This window comes from Oryctolagus cuniculus, chromosome 13 (genome assembly GCF_051225735.1).
Source record: "Oryctolagus cuniculus isolate XC-2025 breed Fujian yellow rabbit chromosome 13, ASM5122573v1, whole genome shotgun sequence".
Lineage (NCBI taxonomy): Eukaryota > Metazoa > Chordata > Mammalia > Lagomorpha > Leporidae > Oryctolagus > Oryctolagus cuniculus.
In genome coordinates this window covers 80,183,040-80,209,199 of record NC_142879.1, presented here as the reverse complement: position 1 = coordinate 80,209,199, position 26,160 = coordinate 80,183,040, and the positions used below count along the sequence as shown (strand labels likewise).

Below are 26,160 nucleotides of genomic sequence, written 5' to 3'. Positions count from 1 at the left end.
CGAGTTTTGGTTTCTTCAGCGGCAATTTCCTAAAGGATTTCTGGGTCTGAGTTGGTTTTGCCTTCTTCCTTCCCAAATTTTGTATTCTGACGCAATACAAACACGAGTTTAGACAGCAGATCCATTTTGAAATAAAAACAACAAAACCAATTAGCGTGTCATGCTTAGAATTCTAGAGGCAGCACGACCAACATGAGTTTTTGTGTTTTGGACAAAGAAATGGAACCCTTTTGCAGAGGGGAACGATAATTAATTCCCCAAATCAGTTTGCCAGCGATTTTCAGGTGAATTGAATGAGTTTTCCAAAGCCAGTCAGCTGGGAGGGGTGGATGAATCCGGAAACAGCCTGTTTCCTTGTGACTAAATCAAGCCCACTATCAAAAAGGACTCTTCCATTTCTTTGGCTCTTTTCACAGTTTTCTTCTTTATCATGGTTTGTAATGAATTTTCTGATGTGAGCTTTGATTTTGAGGTTGGAATATGGACTTCAAGACCCGGAAGGAATGGTCTTTTCCAATCAGTGCACAGCTGTTGGCTTGCTCCAATTCTGGCTTTCTGTCATGGTTTTGGGTGCCTCAGCCGATTTTGGTTTCTTGACCGGCAATTTCCTAAATGATTTCTGGGTCTGAGTTGGTTTTGCCTTCTTCCTTCCCAAATTTTGTATTCTGACGCAATACAAACACGAGTTTAGAAAGCAGATCCATTATGAAAGAAAAAACAAAACCAATTAGCGTGTCATGCTTAGAATTCTAGAGGCAGCACGACCAACATGAGTTTTTGTGTTTTGGAAAAAGAAATGGAACCCTTTTGCAGAGGGGAACAATAATTAATTCCCCAAATCAGTTTGCCAGCGATTTTCAGGTGAATTGAATGAGTTTTCCAAAGCCAGTCAGCTGGGAGGGGTGGATGAATCCGGAAACAGCCTGTTTCCTTGTGACGAAATCAAGCCCACTATCAAAAAGGACTCGTCCATTTCTTTGGCTCTTTTCACATTTTTCTTCTTTATCATGGTTTGTAATGAATTTTCTGATGTGAGCTTTGATTTTGAAGCTGGAATATGGAGTTCAAGACACGTAAGGAATGGTCTTTTTCAATCAGGGCACAGCTGTTGGCTTGCTCCAATTCTGGCTTTCTGTCATGGTTTTTGGTGCCTCAGCCGAGTTTTGGTTTCTTAAGCGGCAATTTCCTAAAGGATTTCTGGGTCTGAGTTGGTTTTGCCTTCTTCCTTCCCAAATTTTGTATTCTCACGCAATACACACACGAGTTTAGACAGCAGATCCATTATAAAATTAAAAAAAACAAAACGAATGAGCGTGTCATGCTTAGAATTCTAGAGGCAGCAGGACCAACATGAGTTTTTGTGTTTTGGAAAAAGAAATGGAACCCTTTTGCAGAGGGGAACGATAATTAATTCCCCAAATCAGTTTGCCAGCGATTTTCAGGTGAATTGAATGAGTTTTCCAAAGCCAGTCAGCTGGGAGGGGTGGATGAATCCGGAAACAGCCTGTTTCCTTGTGACTAAATCAAGCCCACTCTCAAAAAGGACTCTTCCATTTCTTTGGCTCTTTGCACATTTTTCTTCTTTATCATGGTTTGTAATGAATTTTCTGATGTAGGCTTTGATTTTGAGGCTGGAATATGGAGTTCAAGACCCGGAAGGAATGGTCTTTTTCAATCAGGGCACAGCTGTTGGCTTGCTCCAATTCTCGCTTTCTGTCATGGTTTTGGGTGCCTCAGCCGAGTTTTGGTTCCTTGAGCGGCAATTTCCTAAAGGATTTCTGGGTCTGAGTTGGTTTTGCCTTCTTCCTTCCCAAATTTTGTATTCTGATGCAATACACACATGACTTTAGACAGCAGATCCATTATGAAATAAAAAAAAACAAACCAATTAGCGTGTCATGCTTAGAATTCTAGATGCCGATGACTAACATGAGTTTTTGTGTTATGGAATAACAAATGGAACCCTTTTGCAGAGGGGAATGATCATTAATTCCCCAAATCAGTTTGCCAGCGATTTTCAGGTGAATTGAATGAGTTTTCCAAAGCCAGTCAGCTGGGAGGGGTGGATGAATCCGGAAACAGCCTGTTTCCTTGTGATGAAATCAAGCCCACTCTCAAAAAGGACTCTTCCATTTCTTTGGCTCTTTTCACATTTTTCTTCTTTATCATGGTTTGTAATGAATTTTCTGATGTGAGCTTTGATTTTGAGGCTGGTATATGGAGTTCAAGACACGGAAGGAATGGTCTTTTTCAATCAGGGCACAGCTGTTGGCTTGCTCCAATTCTGGCTTTCTGTCATGGTTTTGGGTGCCTCAGCCGAGTTTTGGTTTCTTGAGCGGCAATTTCCTAAAGGATTTCTGGGTCTGAGTTGGTTTTGCCTTCTTCCTTCCCAAATTTTGTATTCTGACACAATACACACACGAGTTTAGACAGCAGATCCATTATGAAATAAAAAAAAAAAACAAAACCAATTAGCGTGTCATGCTTAGCATTCTAGAGGCAGCATGACCAACATGAGTTTTTGTGTTTTGGAAAAAGACATGGAACCCGTTTGCAGAGGGGAACGATAATTAATTCCCCAAATCAGTTTGCCAGCGATTTTCAGGTGAATTGAATGAGTTTTCCAAAGCCAGTCAGCTGGGAGGGGTGGATGAATGCGGAAACAGCCTGTTTCCTTGTGACGAAATCAAGCCCACTATCAAAAAGGACTCTTCCATTTCTTTGGCTCTTTGCACATTTTTCTTCTTTATCATGGTTTGTAATGAATTTTCTGATGTGAGCTTTGATTTTGAGGCTGGAATGTGGAGTTCAAGACACAGAAGGAATGGTCTTTTTCAATCAGGGCACAGCTGTTGGCTTGCTCCAATTCTGGCTTTCTGTCATGGTTTTGGGTGCCTCAGCCGAGTTTTGGTTCCTTGAGCGGCAATTTCCTAAAGGATTTCTGGGTCTGAGTTGGTTTTGCCTTCTTCCTTCCCAAATTTTGTATTCTGACGCAATACACACACGAGTTTAGACAGCAGATCCATTATGAAATAAAAAAAAAATACCAATTAGCGTGTCGTGCTTAGAATTCTAGAGGCAGCACGACCAACATGAGTTTTTGTGTTTTGGACAAAGAAATGGAACCCTTTTGCAGAGGGGAACGATAATTAATTCCCCAAATCAGTTTGCCAGCGATTTTCAGGTGAATTGAATGAGTTTTCCAAAGCCAGTCAGCTGGGAGGGGTGGATGAATCCGGAAACAGCCTGTTTCCTTGTGACTAAATCAAGCCCACTCTCAAAAAGGACTCTTCCATTTCTTTGGCTCTTTGCACATTTTTCTTCTTTATCATGGTTTGTAATGAATTTTCTGATGTAGGCTTTGATTTTGAGGCTGGAATATGGAGTTCAAGACCCGGAAGGAATGGTCTTTTTCAATCAGGGCACAGCTGTTGGCTTGCTCCAATTCTCGCTTTCTGTCATGGTTTTGGGTGCCTCAGCCGAGTTTTGGTTCCTTGAGCGGCAATTTCCTAAAGGATTTCTGGGTCTGAGTTGGTTTTGCCTTCTTCCTTCCCAAATTTTGTATTCTGATGCAATACACACATGACTTTAGACAGCAGATCCATTATGAAATAAAAAAAAACAAACCAATTAGCGTGTCATGCTTAGAATTCTAGATGCCGATGACTAACATGAGTTTTTGTGTTATGGAATAACAAATGGAACCCTTTTGCAGAGGGGAATGATCATTAATTCCCCAAATCAGTTTGCCAGCGATTTTCAGGTGAATTGAATGAGTTTTCCAAAGCCAGTCAGCTGGGAGGGGTGGATGAATCCGGAAACAGCCTGTTTCCTTGTGATGAAATCAAGCCCACTCTCAAAAAGGACTCTTCCATTTCTTTGGCTCTTTTCACATTTTTCTTCTTTATCATGGTTTGTAATGAATTTTCTGATGTGAGCTTTGATTTTGAGGCTGGTATATGGAGTTCAAGACACGGAAGGAATGGTCTTTTTCAATCAGGGCACAGCTGTTGGCTTGCTCCAATTCTGGCTTTCTGTCATGGTTTTGGGTGCCTCAGCCGAGTTTTGGTTTCTTGAGCGGCAATTTCCTAAAGGATTTCTGGGTCTGAGTTGGTTTTGCCTTCTTCCTTCCCAAATTTTGTATTCTGACACAATACACACACGAGTTTAGACAGCAGATCCATTATGAAATAAAAAAAAAAAACAAAACCAATGAGCGTGTCATGCTTAGAATTCTAGAGGCAGCACGACCAACATGAGTTTTTGTGTTTTGGAAAAAGAAATGGAACCCTTTTGCAGAGGGGAACGATCATTAATTCCCCAAATCAGTTTGCCAGCGATTTTCAGGTGAATTGAATGAGTTTTCCAAAGCCAGTCAGCTGGGAGGGGTGGATGAATCCGGAAACAGCCTGTTTCCTTGTGATTAAATCAAGCCCACTATCAAAAACGACTCTTCCATTTCTGTGGCTCTTTGCACATTTTTCTTCTTTATCATGGTTTGTAATGAATTTTCTGATGTGAGCTTTGATTTTGAGGCTGGAATATGGAGTTCAAGACCCGGAAGGAATGGTCTTTTTCAATCAGGACACAGCTGTTGGCTTGCTCCAATTCTGGCTTTCTGTCATGGTTTTGGGTGCCTCAGCCGAGTTTTGGTTCCTTGAGCGGCAATTTCCTAAAGGATTTCTGGGTCTGAGTTGGTTTTGCCTTCTTCTTTCCCAAATTTTGTATTCTCACGCAATACACACACGAGTTTGGACAGCAGATCCATTATGAAATAAAAAAAAAAAAACAAAACCAATTAGCGTGTCATGCTTAGAATTCTAGAGGCAGCACGACCAACATGAGTTTTTGTGTTTTGGACAAAGAAATGGAACCCTTTTGCAGAGGGGAACGATCATTAATTCCCCAAATCAGTTTGCCAGCGATTTTCAGGTGAATTGAATGAGTTTTCCAAAGCCAGTCAGCTGGGAGGGGTGGATGAATCCGGAAACAGCCTGTTTCCTTGTGATGAAATCAAGCCCACTATCAAAAAGGACTCTTGCATTTCTTTGGCTCTTTTCACATTTTTCTTCTTTATCATGGTTTGTAATGAATGTTCTGATGTGAGCTTTGATTTTGAGGCTGGAATATGGAGTTCAAGACACGGAAGGAATGGTCTTTTTCAATCAGGGCACAGCTGTTGGCTTGCTCCAATTCTGGCTTTCTGTCATGGTTTTGGGTGCCTCAGCCGAGTTTTGGTTCCTTGAGCGGCAATTTCCTAAAGGATTTCTGGGTCTGAGTTGGTTTTGCCTTCTTCCTTCCCAAATTTTGTATTCTGACACAATACACACACGAGTTTAGACAGCAGATCCATTATGAAATAAAAAAAAACAACCAATTAGCGTGTCATGCTTAGAATTCTAGAGGCAGCATGACCAACATGAGTTTTTGTGTTTTGGACAAAGAAATGGAACCCTTTTGCAGAGGGCAACGATCATTAATTCCCCAAATCAGTTTGCCAGCGATTTTCAGGTGAATTGAATGAGTTTTCCAAAGCCAGTCAGCTGGGAGGGCTGGATGAATCCGGAAACAGCCTGTTTCCTTGTGACTAAATCAAGCCCACTCTCAAAAAGGACTCATCCATTTCTTTGGCTCTTTGCACATTTTTCTTCTTTATCATGGTGTGTAATGAATTTTCTGATGTGAGCTTTGATTTTGAGGCTGGGATATGGAGTTCAAGACCCGGAATGAATGGTCTTTTTCAATCAGGGCACAGCTGTTGGCTTTCTCCAATTCTGGCTTTCTGTCATGGTTTTGGGTGCCTCAGCCGAGTTTTGGTTCCTTGAGCGGCAATTTCCTAAAGGATTTCTGGGTCTGAGTTGGTTTTGCCTTCTTCCTTCCCAAATTTTGTATTCTGACACAATACACACACGAGTTTAGACAGCAGATCCATTATGAAATAAAAAAAAAAACAATACCAATTAGCGTGTCATGCTTAGAATTCTAGAGGCAGCACGACCAACATGAGTTTTTGTGTTTTGGAAAAAGAAATGGAACCCTTTTGCAGAGGGGAACGATAATTAATTCCCCAAATCAGTTTGCCAGCGATTTTCAGGTGAATTGAATGAGTTTTCCAAAGCCAGTCAGCTGGGAGGGCTGTATGAATCCGGAAACAGCCTGTTTCCTTGTGACTAAATCAAGCCCACTATCAAAAAGGACTCTTCCATTTCTTTGGCTCTTTTCACATTTTTCTTCTTTATCATGGTTTGTAATGAATTTTCTGATGTGAGCTTTGATTTTGAGGCTGGAATATGGAGTTCAAGACCCGGAAGGAATGGTCTTTTTCAATCAGGGCACAGCTGTTGGCTTGCTCCAATTCTGGCTTTCTGTCATGGTTTTGGGTGCCTCAGCCGAGTTTTGGTTTCTTGAGCGGCAATTTCCTAAAGGATTTCTGGGTCTGAATTGGTTTTGCCTTCTTCCTTCCCAAATTTTGTATTCTGACACAATACACACACGAGTTTAGACAGCAGATCCATTATGAAATAAAAAAAAAACAAAACCAATTAGCGTGTCATGCTTAGCATTCTAGAGGCAGCATGACCAACATGAGTTTTTGTGTTTTGGAAAAAGACATGGAACCCTTTTGCAGAGGGGAACGATCATTAATTCCCCAAATCAGTTTGCCAGCGATTTTCAGGTGAATTGAATGAGTTTTCCAAAGCCAGTCAGCTGGGAGGGGTGGATGAATCCGGAAACAGCCTGTTTCCTTGTGACTAAATCAAGCCCACTCTCAAAAAGGACTCTTCCATTTCTTTGGCTCTTTGCACATTTTTCTTCTTTATCATGGTTTGTAATGAATTTTCTGATGTGAGCTTTGATTTTGAGGCTGGGATATGGAGTTCAAGACACAGAAGGAATGGTCTTTTTCAATCAGGGCACAGCTGTTGGCTTGCTCCAATTCTCGCTTTCTGTCATGGTTTTGGGTGCCTCAGCCGAGTTTTGGTTCCTTGAGCGGCAATTTCCTACAGGATTTCTGGGTCTGAGTTGGTTTTGCCTTCTTCCTTCCCAAATTTTGTATTCTCACGCAATACACACACGAGTTTAGACAGCAGATCCATTATGAAATAAAAAAAAAATACCAATTAGCGTGTCGTGCTTAGAATTCTAGAGGCAGCACGACCAACATGAGTTTTTGTGTTTTGGACAAAGAAATGGAACCCTTTTGCAGAGGGGAACGATAATTAATTCCCCAAATCAGTTTGCCAGCGATTTTCAGGTGAATTGAATGAGTTTTCCAAAGCCAGTCAGCTGGGAGGGGTGGATGAATCCGGAAACAGCCTGTTTCCTTGTGACTAAATCAAGCCCACTCTCAAAAAGGACTCTTCCATTTCTTTGGCTCTTTTCACATTTTTCTTCTTTATCATGGTTTGTAATGAATTTTCTGATGTAAGCTTTGATTTTGAGGATGGGATATGGAGTTCAAGACCCGGAAGGAATGGTCTTTTTCAATCAGGGCACAGCTGTTGGCTTGCTCCAATTCTGGCTTTCTGTCATGGTTTTGGGTGCCTCAGCCGAGTTTTGGTTTCTTGAGCGGCAATTTCCTAAAGGATTTCTGGGTCTGAGTTGGTTTTGCCTTCTTCCTTCCCAAATTTTGTATTCTGACGCAATACACACACGGGTTTAGACAGCAGCTCCATTATGAAATAAAAAAAAACAAAACCAATTAGCGTGTCATGCTTAGAATTCTAGATGCAGCATGACTAACATGAGTTTTTGTGTTTTGGAATAACAAATGGAACCCTTTTGCAGAGGGGAATGATCATTAATTCCCCAAATCAGTTTGCCAGCGATTTTCAGGTGAATTGAATGAGTTTTCCAAAGCCAGTCAGCTGGGAGGGGTGGATGAATCCAGAAACAGCCTGTTTCCTTGTGATGAAATCAAGCCCACTCTCAAAAAGGACTCTTCCATTTCTTTGGCTCTTTTCACATTTTTCTTCTTTATCCTGGTTTGTAATGAATTTTCTGATGTGAGCTTTGATTTTGAGGCTGGTATATGGAGTTCAAGACACGGAAGGAATGGTCTTTTTCAATCAGGGCACAGCTGTTGGCTTGCTCCAATTCTGGCTTTCTGTCATGGTTTTGGGTGCCTCAGCCGAGTTTTGGTTTCTTGAGCGGCAATTTCCTAAAGGATTTCTGGGTCTGAGTTGGTTTTGCCTTCTTCCTTCCCAAATTTTGTATTCTCACGCAATACACACACGAGTTTAGACAGCAGATCCATTATGAAATAAAAAAAAAACAAAACCAATTAGCGTGTCATGCTTAGAATTCTAGAGGCAGCACGACCAACATGAGTTTTTGTGTTTTGGACAAAGAAATGGAAGCCTTTTGCAGAGGGGAACGATCATTAATTCCCCAAATCAGTTTGCCAGGGATTTTCAGGTGAATTGAATGAGTTTTCCAAAGCCAGTCAGCTGGGAGGGGTGGATGAATCCGGAAACAGCCTGTTTCCTTGTGACGAAATCAAGCCCACTATCAAAAACGACTCTTCCATTTCTGTGGCTCTTTGCACATTTTTCTTCTTTATCATGGTTTGTAATGAATTTTCTGATGTGAGCTTTGATTTTGAGGCTGGAATATGGAGTTCAAGACACGGAAGGAATGGTCTTTTTCAATCAGGGCACAGCTGTTGGCTTGCTCCAATTCTCGCTTTCTGTCATGGTTTTGGGTGCCTCAGCCGAGTTTTGGTTCCTTGAGCGGCAATTTCCTAAAGGATTTCTGGGTCTGAGTTGGTTTTGCCTTCTTCCTTCCCAAATTTTGTATTCTCACGCAATACACACACGAGTTTAGACAGCAGATCCATTATGAAATAAAAAAAAAACAAAACCAATTAGCGTGTCATGCTTAGAATTCTAGAGGCAGCACGACCAACATGAGTTTTTGTGTTTTATACAAAGAAATGGAACCCTTTTGCAGAGGGGAACGATCATTAATTCCCCAAATCAGTTTGCCAGCGATTTTCAGGTGAATTGAATGAGTTTTCCAAAGCCAGTCAGCTGGGAGGGGTGGATGAATCCGGAAACAGCCTGTTTCCTTGTGACGAAATCAAGCCCACTATCAAAAAGAACTCTTCCATTTCTTTGGCTCTTTGCACATTTTTCTTCTTTATCATGGTTTGTAATGAATTTTCTGATGTGAGCTTTGATTTTGAGACTGGAATATGGAGTTCAAGACCCGGAAGGAATGGTCTTTTTCAATCAGGGCACAGCTGTTGGCTTGCTCCAATTCTGGCTTTCTGTCATGGTTTTGGGTGCCTCAGCCGAGTTTTGGTTTCTTGAGCGGCAATTTGCTAAAGGATTTCTGGGTCTGAGTTGGTTTTGCCTTCTTCCTTCCCAAATTTTGTATTCTGACGCAATACACACACGAGTTTAGACAGCAGATCCATTATGAAATAAAAAAAAAAACAAAACGAATTAGCGTGTCATGCTTAGAATTCTAGAGGCAGCACGACCAACATGAGTTTTTGTGTTTTGGAAAAAGAAATGGAACCCTTTTGCAGAGGGGAACGATCATTAATTCCCCAAATCAGTTTGCCAGCGATTTTCAGGTGAATTGAATGAGTTTTCCAAAGCCAGTCAGCTGGGAGGGGTGGATGAATCCGGAAACAGCCTGTTTCCTTGTGACTAAATCAAGCCCACTCTCAAAAAGGACTCATCCATTTCTTTGGCTCTTTGCACATTTTTCTTCTTTATCATGGTTTGTAATGAATTTTCTGATGTGAGCTTTGATTTTGAGGCTGGAATATGGAGTTCAAGACACGGAAGGAATGGTCTTTTTCAATCAGGGCACAGCTGTTGGCTTGCTCCAATTCTGGCTTTCTGTCATGGTTTTGGGTGCCTCAGCCGAGTTTTGGTTTCTTGAGCGGCAATTTCCTAAAGGATTTCTGGGTCTGAGTTGGTTTTGCCTTCTTCCTTCCCAAATTTTGTATTCTGACGCAATACACACACGAGTTTAGACAGCAGATCCATTATGAAATAAGAAAAACAAAACCGGCGGCGCTCTCCCCGGCTGGATCCGGTTGGGGACCGTGACGGAGTCGCGGTGCGATTGTCTGCGGCCATGGCCTGCGCCGCCGCACGGTCCCCGGCCGAGCAGGACAGGTTCATCTGCATCTACCCCACATACCTGAACAACAAGAAGACCATCACGGAGGGGAGGCAGATCCCGTCAGCAAGGCTGTTGAAAATCCTACAGCTACAGAAATTCAAGATGTGTGCTCAGCAGTTGGACTTAATGTGCTTCTGGAGAAAAATAAAATGTACTCTACAGAATGGAATCGTGATGTTCAGTACAAAGGCAGAGTCCGGGTCCAGCTCAAACAGGAAGATGGCAGCCTTTGTCTCGTGCAGTTCCCATCACGTAAGTCAGTAATGCTGTATGTGGCAGAAATGATACCCAAACTGAAAACAAGGACACAAAAAGCAGGAGGCGGTGATCCAAGCCTTCAACAAGGAGAGGGAAGTAAAAAAGGAAAAGGAAAGAAGAAGAAGTGACCTGGTGTGAGCTTCCAGCACATGACGCCACTGAAAGGGCCACGAGTTGGAAGCTTCTAATTTGAACCTGTGGGGAATAAGCTTTTTGCCCGCATCATTTAATGGAACTGTGAACATCAGTGCCTCCATCTTCATCATCAAACTTGACATTGAAATAAGTGTACGTTGGAAGTTTTTATCTAGTTTTTATGCAGTGTACAAGAAAGAATTTTTTGTCCTTCAATGAAAATCTTTTGTGGAAAGAAGAATACTTTTAAATGGACAGTGGACTGCACCATGAGTTACTTGAAATCCTATATTCCTTTGTCCTCTGTGTAAATGTGTTTCAGGAGGTTTAGTAAGATCTGAAATACATTTTGTTCATCTTTTTAAGTTAATGAATAAAATGTCAAACTGAAAAAAAAAAAAAAGAAAAACAAAACCAATGAGCGTGTCATGCTTAAAATTCTAGAGGCAGCACGACCAACATGAGTTTTTGTGTTTTGGAAAAAGAAATGGAACCCTTTTGCAGAGGGGAACGATCATTAATTCCCCAAATCAGTTTGCCAGCGATTTTCAGGTGAATTGAATGAGTTTTCCAAAGCCAGTCAGCTGGGAGGGTTGGATGAATCCGGAAGCAGCCTGTTTCCTTGTGACTAAATCAAGCCCACTCTCAAAAAGGACTCTTCCATTTCTTTGGCTCGTTTCACATTTTTCTTCTTTATCATGGTTTGTAATGAATTTTCTGATGTGAGCTTTGATTTTGAGGCTGGAATATGGAGTTGAAGACACGGAAGGAATGGTCTTTTTCAATCAGGGCACAGCTGTTGGCTTGCTCCAATTCTGGCTTTCTGTCATGGTTTTGGGTGCCTCAGCCGAGTTTTGGTTTCTTGAGCGGCAATTTCCTAAAGGATTTCTGGGTCTGAGTTGGTTTTGCCTTCTTTCTTCCCAAATTTTCTATTCTGACACAATACACAGGAGTTTAGACAGCAGATCCATTATGAAATAAAAAAAAAAAAAACAATTAGCGTGTCATGCTTAGAATTCTAGAGGCTGCATGACCAACATGAGTTTTTGTGTTTTGGAAAAAGAAATGGAACCCTTTTGCAGAGGAGAACGATCATTAATTCCCCAAATCAGTTTGCCAGCGATTTTCAGGTGAATTGAATGAGTTTTCCAAAGCCAGTCAGCTGGGAGGGGTGGATGAATCCGGAAACAGCCTGTTTCCTTGTGACTAAATCAAGCCCACTCTCAAAAAGGACTCTTCCATTTCTTTGGCTCTTTGCACATTTTTCTTCTTTATCATGGTTTGTAATGAATTTTCTGATGTGAGCTTTGATTGTGAGGCTGGAATATGGAGTTCAAGACCCGGAAGGAATGGTCTTTTTCAATCAGGGCACAGCTGTTGGCTTGCTCCAATTCTGGCTTTCTGTCATGGTTTTGGGTGCCTCAGCCGAGTTTTGGTTTCTTGAGCGGCAATTTCCTAAAGGATTTCTGGGTCTGAGTTGGTTTTGCCTTCTTCCTTCCCAAATTTTGTATTCTGATGCAATACACACATGACTTTAGACAGCAGATCCATTATGAAATAAAAAAAACAAAACCAATTAGCGTGTCATGCTTAGAATTCTAGAGGCAGCACGACCAACATGAGTTTTTGTGTTTTGGAAAAAGAAATGGAACCCTTTTGCAGAGGGGAACGATCATTAATTCCCCAAATCAGTTTGCCAGCGATTTTCAGGTGAATTGAATGAGTTTTCCAAAGCCAGTCAGCTGGGAGGGGTGGATGAATCCGGAAACAGCCTGTTTCCTTGTGACTAAATCAAGCCCACTCTCAAAAAGGACTGTTCCATTTCTTTGGCTCTTTGCACATTTTTCTTCTTTATCATGGTGTGTAATGAATTTTCTGATGTGAGCTTTGATTTTGAGGCTGGAATATGGAGTTGAAGACACGGAAGGAATGGTCTTTTTCAATCAGGGCACAGCTGTTGGCTTGCTCCAATTCTGGCTTTCTGTCATGGTTTTGGGTGCCTCAGCCGAGTTTTGGTTCCTTCAGTGGCAATTTCCTAAAGGATTTCTGGGTCTGAGTTGGTTTTGCCTTCTTCCTTCCCAAATTTTATATTCTCACGCAATACACACACGAGTTTAGACAGCAGATCCATTATGAAATAAAAAAAAAACAATACCAATTAGCGTGTCATGCTTAGAATTCTAGAGGCAGCACGACCAACATGAGTTTTTGTGTTTTGGAAAAAGAAATGGAACCCTTTTGCAGAGGGGAACGATCATTAATTCCCCAAATCAGTTTGCCAGCGATTTTCAGGTGAATTGAATGAGTTTTCCAAAGCCAGTCAGCTGGGAGGGGTGGATGAATCCGGAAACAGCCTGTTTCCTTGTGACTAAATCAAGCCCACTCTCAAAAAGGATTCTTCCATTTCTTTGGCTCTTTGCATATTTTTCTTCTTTATCATGGTTTGTAATGAATTTTCTGATGTGAGCTTTGATTGTGAGGCTGGAATATGGAGTTCAAGACACGGAAGGAATGGTCTTTTTCAATCAGGGCACAGCTGTTGGCTTGCTCCAATTCTGGCTTTCTGTCATGGTTTTGGGTGCCTCAGCCGAGTTTTGGTTCCTTGAGCAGCAATTTCCTAAAGGATTTCTGGGTCTGAGTTGGTTTTGCCTTCTTCCTTCCCAAATTTTGTATTCTGACGCAATACAAACACGAGTTTAGACAGCAGATCCATTATGAAATAAAAAAAACAAAACCAATTAGCATGTCATGCTTAGAATTCTAGAGGCAGCACGACCAACATGAGTTTTTGTGTTTTGGAAAAAGAAATGGAACCCTTTTGCAGAGGGGAATGATAATTAATTCCCCAAATCAGTTTGCCAGCGATTTTCAGGTGAATTGAATGAGTTTTCCAAAGCCAGTCAGCTGGGAGGGGTGGATGAATCCGGAAGCAGCCTGTTTCCTTGTGATGAAATCAAGCCCACTCTCAAAAAGGACTCTTCCATTTCTTTGGCTCTTTGCACACTTTTCTTCTTTATCATGGTTTGTAATGAATTTTCTGATGTGAGCTTTGATTTTGAGGCTGGAATATGGAGTTCAAGACACGGAAGGAATGGTCTTTTTCAATCAGGGCACAGCTGTTGGCTTGCTCCAATTCTGGCTTTCTGTCATGGTTTTGGGTGCCTCAGCCGAGTTTTGGTTTCTTGAGCGGCAATTTCCTAAAGGATTTCTGGGTCTGAGTTGGTTTTGCCTTCTTTCTTCCCAAATTTTCTATTCTGACACAATACACACACGAGTTTAGACAGCAGATCCATTATGAAATAAAAAAAAAACAAAACCAATTAGCGTGTCATGCTTAGAATTCTAGAGGCAGCACGACCAACATGAGTTTTTGTGTTTTGGAAAAAGAAATGGAACCCTTTTGCAGAGGGGAACGATCATTAATTCCCCAAATCAGTTTGCCAGCGATTTTCAGGTGAATTGAATGAGTTTTCCAAAGCCAGTCAGCTGGGAGGGGTGGATGAATCCGGAAACAGCCTGTTTCCTTGTGACTAAATCAAGCCCACTCTCAAAAAGGATTCTTCCATTTCTTTGGCTCTTTGCATATTTTTCTTCTTTATCATGGTTTGTAATGAATTTTCTGATGTGAGCTTTGATTGTGAGGCTGGAATATGGAGTTCAAGACACGGAAGGAATGGTCTTTTTCAATCAGGGCACAGCTGTTGGCTTGCTCCAACAGCTGTCTTTCTGTCATGGTTTTGGGTGCCTCAGCCGAGTTTTGGTTCCTTGAGCAGCAATTTCCTAAAGGATTTCTGGGTCTGAGTTGGTTTTGCCTTCTTCCTTCCCAAATTTTGTATTCTGACGCAATACAAACACGAGTTTAGACAGCAGATCCATTATGAAATAAAAAAAACAAAACCAATTAGCATGTCATGCTTAGAATTCTAGAGGCAGCACGACCAACATGAGTTTTTGTGTTTTGGAAAAAGAAATGGAACCATTTTGCAGAGGGGAACGATCATTAATTCCCCAAATCAGTTTGCCAGCGATTTTCAGGTGAATTGAATGAGTTTTCCAAAGCCAGTCAGCTGGGAGGGGTGGATGAATCCGGAAACAGCCTGTTTCCTTGTGACGAAATCAAGCCCACTCTCAAAAAGGACTCTTCCATTTCTTTGGCTCTTTGCACATTTTTCTTCTTTATCATGGTTTGTAATGAATTTTCTGATGTGAGCTTTGATTTTGAGGCTGGAATATGGAGTTCAAGACACGGAAGGAATGGTCTTTTTCAATCAGGGCACAGCTATTGGCTTGCTCCAATTCTGGCTTTCTGTCATGGTTTTGGGTGCCTCAGCCGAGTTTTGGTTCCTTGAGCGGCAATTTCCTAAAGGATTTCTGGGTCTGAGTTGGTTTTGCCTTCTTCCTTCCCAAATTTTGTATTCTGACGCAATACACACACGAGTTTAGACAGCAGATCCATTATGAAATAAGAAAAACAAAACCGGCGGCGCTCTCCCCGGCTGGATCCGGTTGGGGACCGTGACGGAGTCGCGGTGCGAGTGTCTGAGGCCATGGCCTGCGCCGCCGCACGGTCCCCGGCCGAGCAGGACAGGTTCATCTGCATCTACCCCGCGTACCTGAACAACAAGAAGACCATCACGGAGGGGAGGCGGATCCCGTCAGCAAGGCTGTTGAAAATCCTACAGCTACAGAAATTCAAGATGTGTGCTCAGCAGTTGGACTTAATGTGCTTCTGGAGAAAAATAAAATGTACTCTACAGAATGGAATCGTGATGTTCAGTACAAAGGCAGAGTCCGGGTCCAGCTCAAACAGGAAGATGGCAGCCTTTGTCTCGTGCAGTTCCCATCACGTAAGTCAGTAATGCTGTATGTGGCAGAAATGATACCCAAACTGAAAACAAGGACACAAAAAGCAGGAGGCGGTGATCCAAGCCTTCAACAAGGAGAGGGAAGTAAAAAAGGAAAAGGAAAGAAGAAGAAGTGACCTGGTGTGAGCTTCCAGCACATGACGCCACTGAAAGGGCCACGAGTTGGAAGCTTCTAATTTGAACCTGTGGGGAATAAGCTTTTTGCCCGCATCATTTAATGGAACTGTGAACATCAGTGCCTCCATCTTCATCATCAAACTTGACATTGAAATAAGTGTACGTTGGAAGTTTTTATCTAGTTTTTATGCAGTGTACAAGAAAGAATTTTTTGTCCTTCAATGAAAATCTTTTGTGGAAAGAAGAATATTTTTAAATGCACAGTGGACTGCACCATGAGTTACTTGAAATCCTATATTCCTTTGTCCTCTGTGTAAATGTGTTTCAGGAGGTTTAGTAAGATCTGAAATACATTTTGTTCATCTTTTTAAGTTAATGAATAAAATGTCAAACTGAAAAAAAAAAAAAAAGTAAAACAAAACCAATGAGCGTGTCATGCTTAGAATTCTAGAGGCAGCACGACCAACATGAGTTTTTGTGTTTTGGAAAAAGAAATGGAACCCTTTTGCAGAGGGGAATGATAATTAATTCCCCAAATCAGTTTGCCAGCGATTTTCAGGTGAATTGAATGAGTTTTCCAAAGCCAGTCAGCTGGGAGGGTTGGATGAATCCGGAAGCAGCCTGTTTCCTTGTGATGAAATCAAGCCCACTCTCAAAAAGGACTCTTCCATTTCTTTGGCTCGTTTCACACTTTTCTTCTTTATCATGGTTTGTAATGAATTTTCTGATGTGAGCTTTGATTTTGAGGCTGGAATATGGAGTTCAAGACACGGAAGGAATGGTCTTTTTCAATCAGGGCACAGCTGTTGGCTTGCTCCAATTCTGGCTTTCTGTCATGGTTTTGGGTGCCTCAGCCGAGTTTTGGTTTCTTGAGCGGCAATTTCCTAAAGGATTTCTGGGTCTGAGTTGGTTTTGCCTTCTTTCTTCCCAAATTTTCTATTCTGACACAATACACACACGAGTTTAGACAGCAGATCCATTATGAAATAAAAAAAAAACAAAACCAATTAGCGTGTCATGCTTAGAATTCTAGAGGCAGCACGACCAACATGAGTTTTTGTGTTTTGGAAAAAGAAATGGAACCCTTTTGCAGAGGGGAACGATCATTAATTCCCCAAATCAGTTTGCCAGCGATTTTCAGGTGAATTGAATGAGTTTTCCAAAGCCAGTCAGCTGGGAGGGGTGGATGAATCCGGAAACAGCCTGTTTCCTTGTGACTAAATCAAGCCCACTCTCAAAAAGGATTCTTCCATTTCTTTGGCTCTTTGCATATTTTTCTTCTTTATCATGGTTTGTAATGAATTTTCTGATGTGAGCTTTGATTGTGAGGCTGGAATATGGAGTTCAAGACACGGAAGGAATGGTCTTTTTCAATCAGGGCACAGCTGTTGGCTTGCTCCAATTCTGGCTTTCTGTCATGGTTTTGGGTGCCTCAGCCGAGTTTTGGTTCCTTGAGCAGCAATTTCCTAAAGGATTTCTGGGTCTGAGTTGGTTTTGCCTTCTTCCTTCCCAAATTTTGTATTCTGACGCAATACAAACACGAGTTTAGACAGCAGATCCATTATGAAATAAAAAAAACAAAACCAATTAGCATGTCATGCTTAGAATTCTAGAGGCAGCACGACCAACATGAGTTTTTGTGTTTTGGAAAAAGAAATGGAACCATTTTGCAGAGGGGAACGATCATTAATTCCCCAAATCAGTTTGCCAGCGATTTTCAGGTGAATTGAATGAGTTTTCCAAAGCCAGTCAGCTGGGAGGGGTGGATGAATCCGGAAACAGCCTGTTTCCTTGTGACGAAATCAAGCCCACTCTCAAAAAGGACTCTTCCATTTCTTTGGCTCTTTGCACATTTTTCTTCTTTATCATGGTTTGTAATGAATTTTCTGATGTGAGCTTTGATTTTGAGGCTGGAATATGGAGTTCAAGACACGGAAGGAATGGTCTTTTTCAATCAGGGCACAGCTGTTGGCTTGCTCCAATTCTGGCTTTCTGTCATGGTTTTGGGTGCCTCAGCCGAGTTTTGGTTCCTTGAGCGGCAATTTCCTAAAGGATTTCTGGGTCTGAGTTGGTTTTGCCTTCTTCCTTCCCAAATTTTGTATTCTGACGCAATACACACACGAGTTTAGACAGCAGATCCATTATGAAATAAGAAAAACAAAACCGGCGGCGCTCTCCCCGGCTGGATCCGGTTGGGGACCGTGACGGAGTCGCGGTGCGAGTGTCTGAGGCCATGGCCTGCGCCGCCGCACGGTCCCCGGCCGAGCAGGACAGGTTCATCTGCATCTACCCCGCGTACCTGAACAACAAGAAGACCATCACGGAGGGGAGGCGGATCCCGTCAGCAAGGCTGTTGAAAATCCTACAGCTACAGAAATTCAAGATGTGTGCTCAGCAGTTGGACTTAATGTGCTTCTGGAGAAAAATAAAATGTACTCTACAGAATGGAATCGTGATGTTCAGTACAAAGGCAGAGTCCGGGTCCAGCTCAAACAGGAAGATGGCAGCCTTTGTCTCGTGCAGTTCCCATCACGTAAGTCAGTAATGCTGTATGTGGCAGAAATGATACCCAAACTGAAAACAAGGACACAAAAAGCAGGAGGCGGTGATCCAAGCCTTCAACAAGGAGAGGGAAGTAAAAAAGGAAAAGGAAAGAAGAAGAAGTGACCTGGTGTGAGCTTCCAGCACATGACGCCACTGAAAGGGCCACGAGTTGGAAGCTTCTAATTTGAACCTGTGGGGAATAAGCTTTTTGCCCGCATCATTTAATGGAACTGTGAACATCAGTGCCTCCATCTTCATCATCAAACTTGACATTGAAATAAGTGTACGTTGGAAGTTTTTATCTAGTTTTTATGCAGTGTACAAGAAAGAATTTTTTGTCCTTCAATGAAAATCTTTTGTGGAAAGAAGAATATTTTTAAATGCACAGTGGACTGCACCATGAGTTACTTGAAATCCTATATTCCTTTGTCCTCTGTGTAAATGTGTTTCAGGAGGTTTAGTAAGATCTGAAATACATTTTGTTCATCTTTTTAAGTTAACGAATAAAATGTCAAACTGAAAAAAAAAAAAAAAAGAAAAACAAAACCAATGAGCGTGTCATGCTTAGAATTCTAGAGGCAGCACGACCAACATGAGTTTTTGTGTTTTGGAAAAAGAAATGGAACCCTTTTGCAGAGGGGAATGATAATTAATTCCCCAAATCAGTTTGCCAGCGATTTTCAGGTGAATTGAATGAGTTTTCCAAAGCCAGTCAGCTGGGAGGGTTGGATGAATCCGGAAGCAGCCTGTTTCCTTGTGATGAAATCAAGCCCACTCTCAAAAAGGACTCTTCCATTTCTTTGGCTCGTTTCACACTTTTCTTCTTTATCATGGTTTGTAATGAATTTTCTGATGTGAGCTTTGATTTTGAGGCTGGAATATGGAGTTCAAGACACGGAAGGAATGGTCTTTTTCAATCAGGGCACAGCTGTTGGCTTGCTCCAATTCTGGCTTTCTGTCATGGTTTTGGGTGCCTCAGCCGAGTTTTGGTTTCTTGAGCGGCAATTTCCTAAAGGATTTCTGGGTCTGAGTTGGTTTTGCCTTCTTTCTTCCCAAATTTTCTATTCTGACACAATACACACACGAGTTTAGACAGCAGATCCATTATGAAATAAAAAAAAAACAAAACCAATTAGCGTGTCATGCTTAGAATTCTAGAGGCTGCATGACCAACATGAGTTTTTGTGTTTTGGAAAAAGAAATGGAACCCTTTTGCAGAGGAGAACGATAAATAATTCCCCAAATCAGTTTGCCAGCGATTTTCAGGTGAATTGAATGAGTTTTCCAAAGCCAGTCAGCTGGGAGGGGTGGATGAATCCGGAAACAGCCTGTTTCCTTGTGATGAAATCAAGCCCACTATCAAAAAGGACTCTTCCATTTCTTTGGCTCTTTGCACATTTTTCTTCTTTATCATGGTTTGTAATGAATTTTCTGATGTGAGCTTTGATTGTGAGGCTGGAATATGGAGTTCAAGACACGGAAGGAATGGTCTTTTTCAATCAGGGCACAGCTGTTGGCTTGCTCCAATTCTGGCTTTCTGTCATGGTTTTGGGTGCCTCAGCCGAGTTTTGGTTTCTTGAGCGGCAATTTCCTAAAGGATTTCTGGGACTGAGTTGGTTTTGCCTTCTTCCTTCCCAAATTTTGTATTCTGATGCAATACACACATGACTTTAGACAGCAGATCCATTATGAAATAAAAAAAACAAAACCAATTAGCGTGTCATGCTTAGAATTCTAGAGGCAGCACGACCAACATGAGTTTTTGTGTTTTGGAAAAAGAAATGGAACCCTTTTGCAGAGGAGAACGATCATTAATTCCCCAAATCAGTTTGCCAGCGATTTTCAGGTGAATTGAATGAGTTTTCCAAAGCCAGTCAGCTGGGAGGGGTGGATGAATCCAGAAACAGCCTGTTTCCTTGTGATGAAATCAAGCCCACTATCAAAAAGGACTCTTCCATTTCTTTGGCTCTTTGCACATTTTTCTTCTTTATCATGGTTTGTAATGAATTTTCTGATGTGAGCTTTGATTTTGAGGCTGGAATATGGAGTTCAAGACACGGAAGGAATGGTCTTTTTCAATCAGGGCACAGCTGTTGGCTTGCTCCAATTCTGGCTTTCTGTCATGGTTTTGGGTGCCTCAGCCGAGTTTTGGTTTCTTGAGCGGCAATTTCCTAAAGGATTTCTGGGTCTGAGTTGGTTTTGCCTTCTTCCTTCCCAAATTTTGTATTCTGATGCAATACAAACACGAGTTTAGACAGCAGATCCATTATGAAATAAAAAAAACAATACTAATTAGCATGTCATGCTTAGAATTCTAGAGGCAGCACGACCAACATGAGTTTTTGTGTTTTGGAAAAAGAAATGGAACCCTTTTGCAGAGGGGAACGATCATTAATTCCCCAAATCAGTTTGCCAGCGATTTTCAGGTGAATTGAATGAGTTTTCCAAAGCCAGTCAGCTGGGAGGGGTGGATGAATCCGGAAACAGCCTGTTTCCTTGTGACGAAATCAAGCCCACTCTCAAAAAGGACTCTTCCATTTCTTTGGCTCTTTGCACATTTTTCTTCTTTATCATGGTTTGTAATGAATTTTCTGATGTGAGCTTTGATTTTGAGGCTGGAATATGGAGTTCAAGACACGGAAGGAATGGTCTTTTTCAATCAGGGCACAGCTGTTGGCTTGCTCCAATTCTGGCTTTCTGTCATGGTTTTGGGTGCCTCAGCCGAGTTTTGGTTCCTTGAGCGGCAATTTCCTAAAGGATTTCTGGGTCTGAGTTGGTTTTGCCTTCTTCCTTCCCAAATTTTGTATTCTGACGCAATACACACACGAGTTTAGACAGCAGATCCATTATGAAATAAGAAAAACAAAACCGGCAGCGCTCTCCCCGGCTGGATCCGGTTGGGGACCGTGACGGAGTCGCGGTGCGAGTGTCTGAGGCCATGGCCTGCGCCGCCGCACGGTCCCCGGCCGAGCAGGACAGGTTCATCTGCATCTACCCCGCGTACCTGAACAACAAGAAGACCATCACGGAGGGGAGGCGGATCCCGTCAGCAAGGCTGTTGAAAATCCTACAGCTACAGAAATTCAAGATGTGTGCTCAGCAGTTGGACTTAATGTGCTTCTGGAGAAAAATAAAATGTACTCTACAGAATGGAATCGTGATGTTCAGTACAAAGGCAGAGTCCGGGTCCAGCTCAAACAGGAAGATGGCAGCCTTTGTCTCGTGCAGTTCCCATCACGTAAGTCAGTAATGCTGTATGTGGCAGAAATGATACCCAAACTGAAAACAAGGACACAAAAAGCAGGAGGCGGTGATCCAAGCCTTCAACAAGGAGAGGGAAGTAAAAAAGGAAAAGGAAAGAAGAAGAAGTGACCTGGTGTGAGCTTCCAGCACATGACGCCACTGAAAGGGCCACGAGTTGGAAGCTTCTAATTTGAACCTGTGGGGAATAAGCTTTTTGCCCGCATCATTTAATGGAACTGTGAACATCAGTGCCTCCATCTTCATCATCAAACTTGACATTGAAATAAGTGTACGTTGGAAGTTTTTATCTAGTTTTTATGCAGTGTACAAGAAAGAATATTTTGTCCTTCAATGAAAATCTTTTGTGGAAAGAAGAATATTTTTAAATGGAAAGTGGACTGCACCATGAGTTACTTGAAATCCTATATTCCTTTGTCCTCTGTGTAAATGTGTTTCAGGAGGTTTAGTAAGATCTAAAATACATTTTGTTCATCTTTTTAAGTTAATGAATAAAATGTCAAACTGAAAAAAAAAAAAAAGAAAAACAAAACCAATGAGCGTGTCATGCTTAAAATTCTAGAGGCAGCACGACCAACATGAGTTTTTGTGTTTTGGAAAAAGAAATGGAACCCTTTTGCAGAGGGGAATGATAATTAATTCCCCAAATCAGTTTGCCAGCGATTTTCAGGTGAATTGAATGAGTTTTCCAAATCAGTCAGCTGGGAGGGGTGGATGAATCCGGAAGCAGCCTGTTTCCTTGTGACTAAATCAAGCCCACTCTCAAAACGGACTCTTCCATTTCTTTGGCTCTTTGCACATTTTTCTTCTTTATCATGGTTTGTAATGAATTTTCTGATGTGAGCTTTGATTTTGAGGCTGGAATATGGAGTTCAAGACACGGAAGGAATGGTCTTTTTCAATCAGGGCACAGCTGTTGGCTTGCTCCAATTCTGGCTTTCTGTCATGCTTTTGGGTGCCTCAGCCGAGTTTTGGTTTCTTGAGCAGCAATTTCCTAAAGGATTTCTGGGTCTGAGTTGGTTTTGCCTTCTTCCTTCCCAAATTTTGTATTCTGACGCAATACACACACGAGTTTAGACAGCAGATCCATTATGAAATAAAAAAAACAATACCAATTAGCATGCCATGCTTAGAATTCTAGAGGCAGCACGACCAACATGAGTTTTTGTGTTTTGCAAAAACAAATGGAGCCCTTTTGCAGAGGGGAACGATCATTAATTCCCCAAATCAGTTTGCCAGCAATTTTCAGGTGAATTGAATGAGTTTTCCAAAGCCAGTCAGCTGGGAGGGGTGGATGAATCCGGAAACAGCCTGTTTCCTTGTGACTAAATCAAGCCCACTCTCTAAAAGAACTCTTCCATTTCTTTGGCTCTTTGCACATTTTTCTTCTTTATCATGGTTTGTAATGAATTTTCTGATGTGAGCTTTGATTTTGAGGCTGGAATATGGAGTTCAAGACCCGGAAGGAATGGTCTTTTTCAATCAGGGCACAGCTGTTGGCTTGCCCCATTTCTGGCTTTCTGTCATGGTTTTGGGTGCCTCAGCCGAGTTTTGGTTCCTTGAGCGGCAATTTCCTAAATGATTTCTGGGTCTGAGTTGGTTTTGCCTTCTTCCTTCCCAAATTTTGTATTCTGACGCAATACACACACGAGTTTAGACAGCAGATCCATTATGAAATTAAAAAAAAAAAAACAAAATCAATGAGCGTGTCATGCTTAGAATTCTAGAGGCAGCACGACCAACATGAGTTTTTGTGTTTTGGAAAAAGAAATGGAACCCTTTTGCAGAGGGGAACGATCATTAATTCCCCAAATCAGTTTGCCAGCGATTTTCAGGTGAATTGAATGAGTTTTCCAAAGCCATTCAGCTGGGAGGGGTGGATGAATCCGGAAACAGCCTGTTCCTTGTGACAAAATCAAGCCCAGTCTCAAAAAGGACTCTTCCATTTCTTTGGCTCTTTGCACATTTTTCTTCTTTATCATGGTTTGTAATGAATTTTCTGATGTGAGCTTTGATTTTGAGGCTGGAATATGGAGTTCAAGACCCGGAAGGAATTGTCTTTTTCAATCAGGGCACAGCTGTTGGCTTGCTCCAATTCTGGCTTTCTGTCATGGTTTTGGGTGCCTCAGCCGAGTTTTGGTTTCTTGAGCGGCAATTTCCTAAAGGATTTCTGGGTCTGAGTTGGTTTTGCTTTCTTCCTTCCCAAATTTTGTATTCTGATGCAATACACACACGAGTTTAGACAGCAGATCCATTATGAAATAAAAAAAAAACAAAACCAATTAGCGTGTCATGCTTAGAATTCTAGAGGCAGCACGACCAACATGAATTTTTGTGTTTTGCAAAAACAAATGGAACCCTTTTGCAGAGGGGAACGATCATTAATTCCCCAAATCAGTTTGCCAGCGATTTTCAGGTGAATTGAATGAGTTTTCCAAAGCCAGTCAGCTGGGAGGGGTGGATGAATCCGGAAACAGCCTGTTTCCTTGTGACGAAATCAAGCCCACTCTCAAAAAGGACTCTTCCATTTCTTTGGCTCTTTGCACATTTTTCTTCTTTATCATGGTTTGTAATGAATTTACTGATGTGAGCTTTGATTTTGAGGCTGGAATATGGAGTTCAAGACACGGAAGGAATTGTCTTTTTCAATCAGGGCACAGCTATTGGCTTGCTCCAATTCTGGCTTTCTGTCATGGTTTTGGGTGCCTCAGCCGAGTTTTGGTTCCTTGAGCGGCAATTTCCTAAAGGATTTCTGGGTCTGAGTTGGTTTTGCCTTCTTCCTTCCCAAATTTTGTATTCTGACGCAATACACACACGAGTTTAGACAGCAGATCCATTATGAAATAAGAAAAACAAAACCGGCGGCGCTCTCCCCGGCTGGATCCGGTTGGGGACCGTGACGGAGTCGCGGTGCGAGTGTCTGCGGCCATGGCCTGCGCTGCCGCACGGTCCCCGGCCGAGCAGGACAGGTTCATCTGCATCTACCCCGCGTACCTGAACAACAAGAAGACCATCACGGAGGGGAGGCGGATCCCGTCAGCAAGGCTGTTGAAAATCCTACAGCTACAGAAATTCAAGATGTGTGCTCAGCAGTTGGACTTAATGTGCTTCTGGAGAAAAATAAAATGTACTCTACAGAATGGAATCGTGATGTTCAGTACAAAGGCAGAGTCCGGGTCCAGCTCAAACAGGAAGATGGCAGCCTTTGTCTCGTGCAGTTCCCATCACGTAAGTCAGTAATGCTGTATGTGGCAGAAATGATACCCAAACTGAAAACAAGGACACAAAAAGCAGGAGGCGGTGATCCAAGCCTTCAACAAGGAGAGGGAAGTAAAAAAGGAAAAGGAAAGAAGAAGAAGTGACCTGGTGTGAGCTTCCAGCACATGACGCCACTGAAAGGGCCACGAGTTGGAAGCTTCTAATTTGAACCTGTGGGGAATAAGCTTTTTGCCCGCATCATTTAATGGAACTGTGAACATCAGTGCCTCCATCTTCATCATCAAACTTGACATTGAAATAAGTGTACGTTGGAAGTTTTTATCTAGTTTTTATGCAGTGTACAAGAAAGAATTTTTTGTCCTTCAATGAAAATCTTTTGTGGAAAGAAGAATATTTTTAAATGCACAGTGGACTGCACCATGAGTTACTTGAAATCCTATATTCCTTTGTCCTCTGTGTAAATGTGTTTCAGGAGGTTTAGTAAGATCTGAAATACATTTTGTTCATCTTTTTAAGTTAATGAATAAAATGTCAAACTGAAAAAAAAAAAAAAAGAAAAACAAAACCAATGAGCGTGTCATGCTTAGAATTCTAGAGGCAGCACGACCAACATGAGTTTTTGTGTTTTGGAAAAAGAAATGGAACCCTTTTGCAGAGGGGAATGATAATTAATTCCCCAAATCAGTTTGCCAGCGATTTTCAGGTGAATTGAATGAGTTTTCCAAAGCCAGTCAGCTGGGAGGGTTGGATGAATCCGGAAGCAGCCTGTTTCCTTGTGATGAAATCAAGCCCACTCTCAAAAAGGACTCTTCCATTTCTTTGGCTCGTTTCACACTTTTCTTCTTTATCATGGTTTGTAATGAATTTTCTGATGTGAGCTTTGATTTTGAGGCTGGAATATGGAGTTCAAGACACGGAAGGAATGGTCTTTTTCAATCAGGGCACAGCTGTTGGCTTGCTCCAATTCTGGCTTTCTGTCATGGTTTTGGGTGCCTCAGCCGAGTTTTGGTTTCTTGAGCGGCAATTTCCTAAAGGATTTCTGGGTCTGAGTTGGTTTTGCCTTCTTTCTTCCCAAATTTTCTATTCTGACACAATACACACACGAGTTTAGACAGCAGATCCATTATGAAATAAAAAAAAAACAAAACCAATGAGCGTGTCATGCTTAGAATTCTAGAGGCAGCACAACAAACATGAGTTTTTGTGTTTTGCAAAAACAAAGGGAACCCTTTTGCAGAGGGGAACGATCATTAATTCCCCAAATCAGTTTGCCAGCGATTTTCAGGTGAATTGAATGAGTTTTCCAAAGCCAGTCAGCTGGGAGGGGTGGATGAATCCGGAAACAGCCTGTTTCCTTGTGACTAAATCAAGCCCACTATCAAAAAGGACTCTTCCATTTCTTTGGCTCTTTGCACATTTTTCTTCTTTATCATGGTTTGTAATGAATTTTCTGATGTGAGCGTTGATTTTGAGGCTGGTACATGGAGTTCAAGACACGGAAGGAATTGTCTTTTTCAATCAGGGCACAGCTATTGGCTTGCTCCAATTCTGGCTTTCTGTCATGGTTTTGGGTGCCTCAGCTGAGTTTTGGTTTCTTGAGCAGCAATTTCCTAAAGGA

The 26,160-nt window shown here is 41.9% G+C and overlaps 5 pseudogenes; all 5 read left to right on the top strand.

Moving 5' to 3' along the window:
• Positions 1 to 10,027: 10,027 nt before the first annotated feature.
• On the top strand, positions 10,028 to 10,950 carry LOC138844879 (signal recognition particle 19 kDa protein pseudogene; annotated as a pseudogene).
• Positions 10,951 to 15,015: 4,065 nt separating this feature from the next.
• On the top strand, positions 15,016 to 15,939 carry LOC138844878 (signal recognition particle 19 kDa protein pseudogene; annotated as a pseudogene).
• A 1,744-nt stretch (positions 15,940 to 17,683) lies between these two features.
• Positions 17,684 to 18,608, top strand: LOC149122694 (signal recognition particle 19 kDa protein pseudogene; annotated as a pseudogene).
• Positions 18,609 to 20,937: 2,329 nt separating this feature from the next.
• Positions 20,938 to 21,855, top strand: LOC149122693 (signal recognition particle 19 kDa protein pseudogene; annotated as a pseudogene).
• Positions 21,856 to 24,185: 2,330 nt separating this feature from the next.
• On the top strand, positions 24,186 to 25,107 carry LOC138844877 (signal recognition particle 19 kDa protein pseudogene; annotated as a pseudogene).
• The last annotated feature ends 1,053 nt before the right edge of the window (positions 25,108 to 26,160 follow it).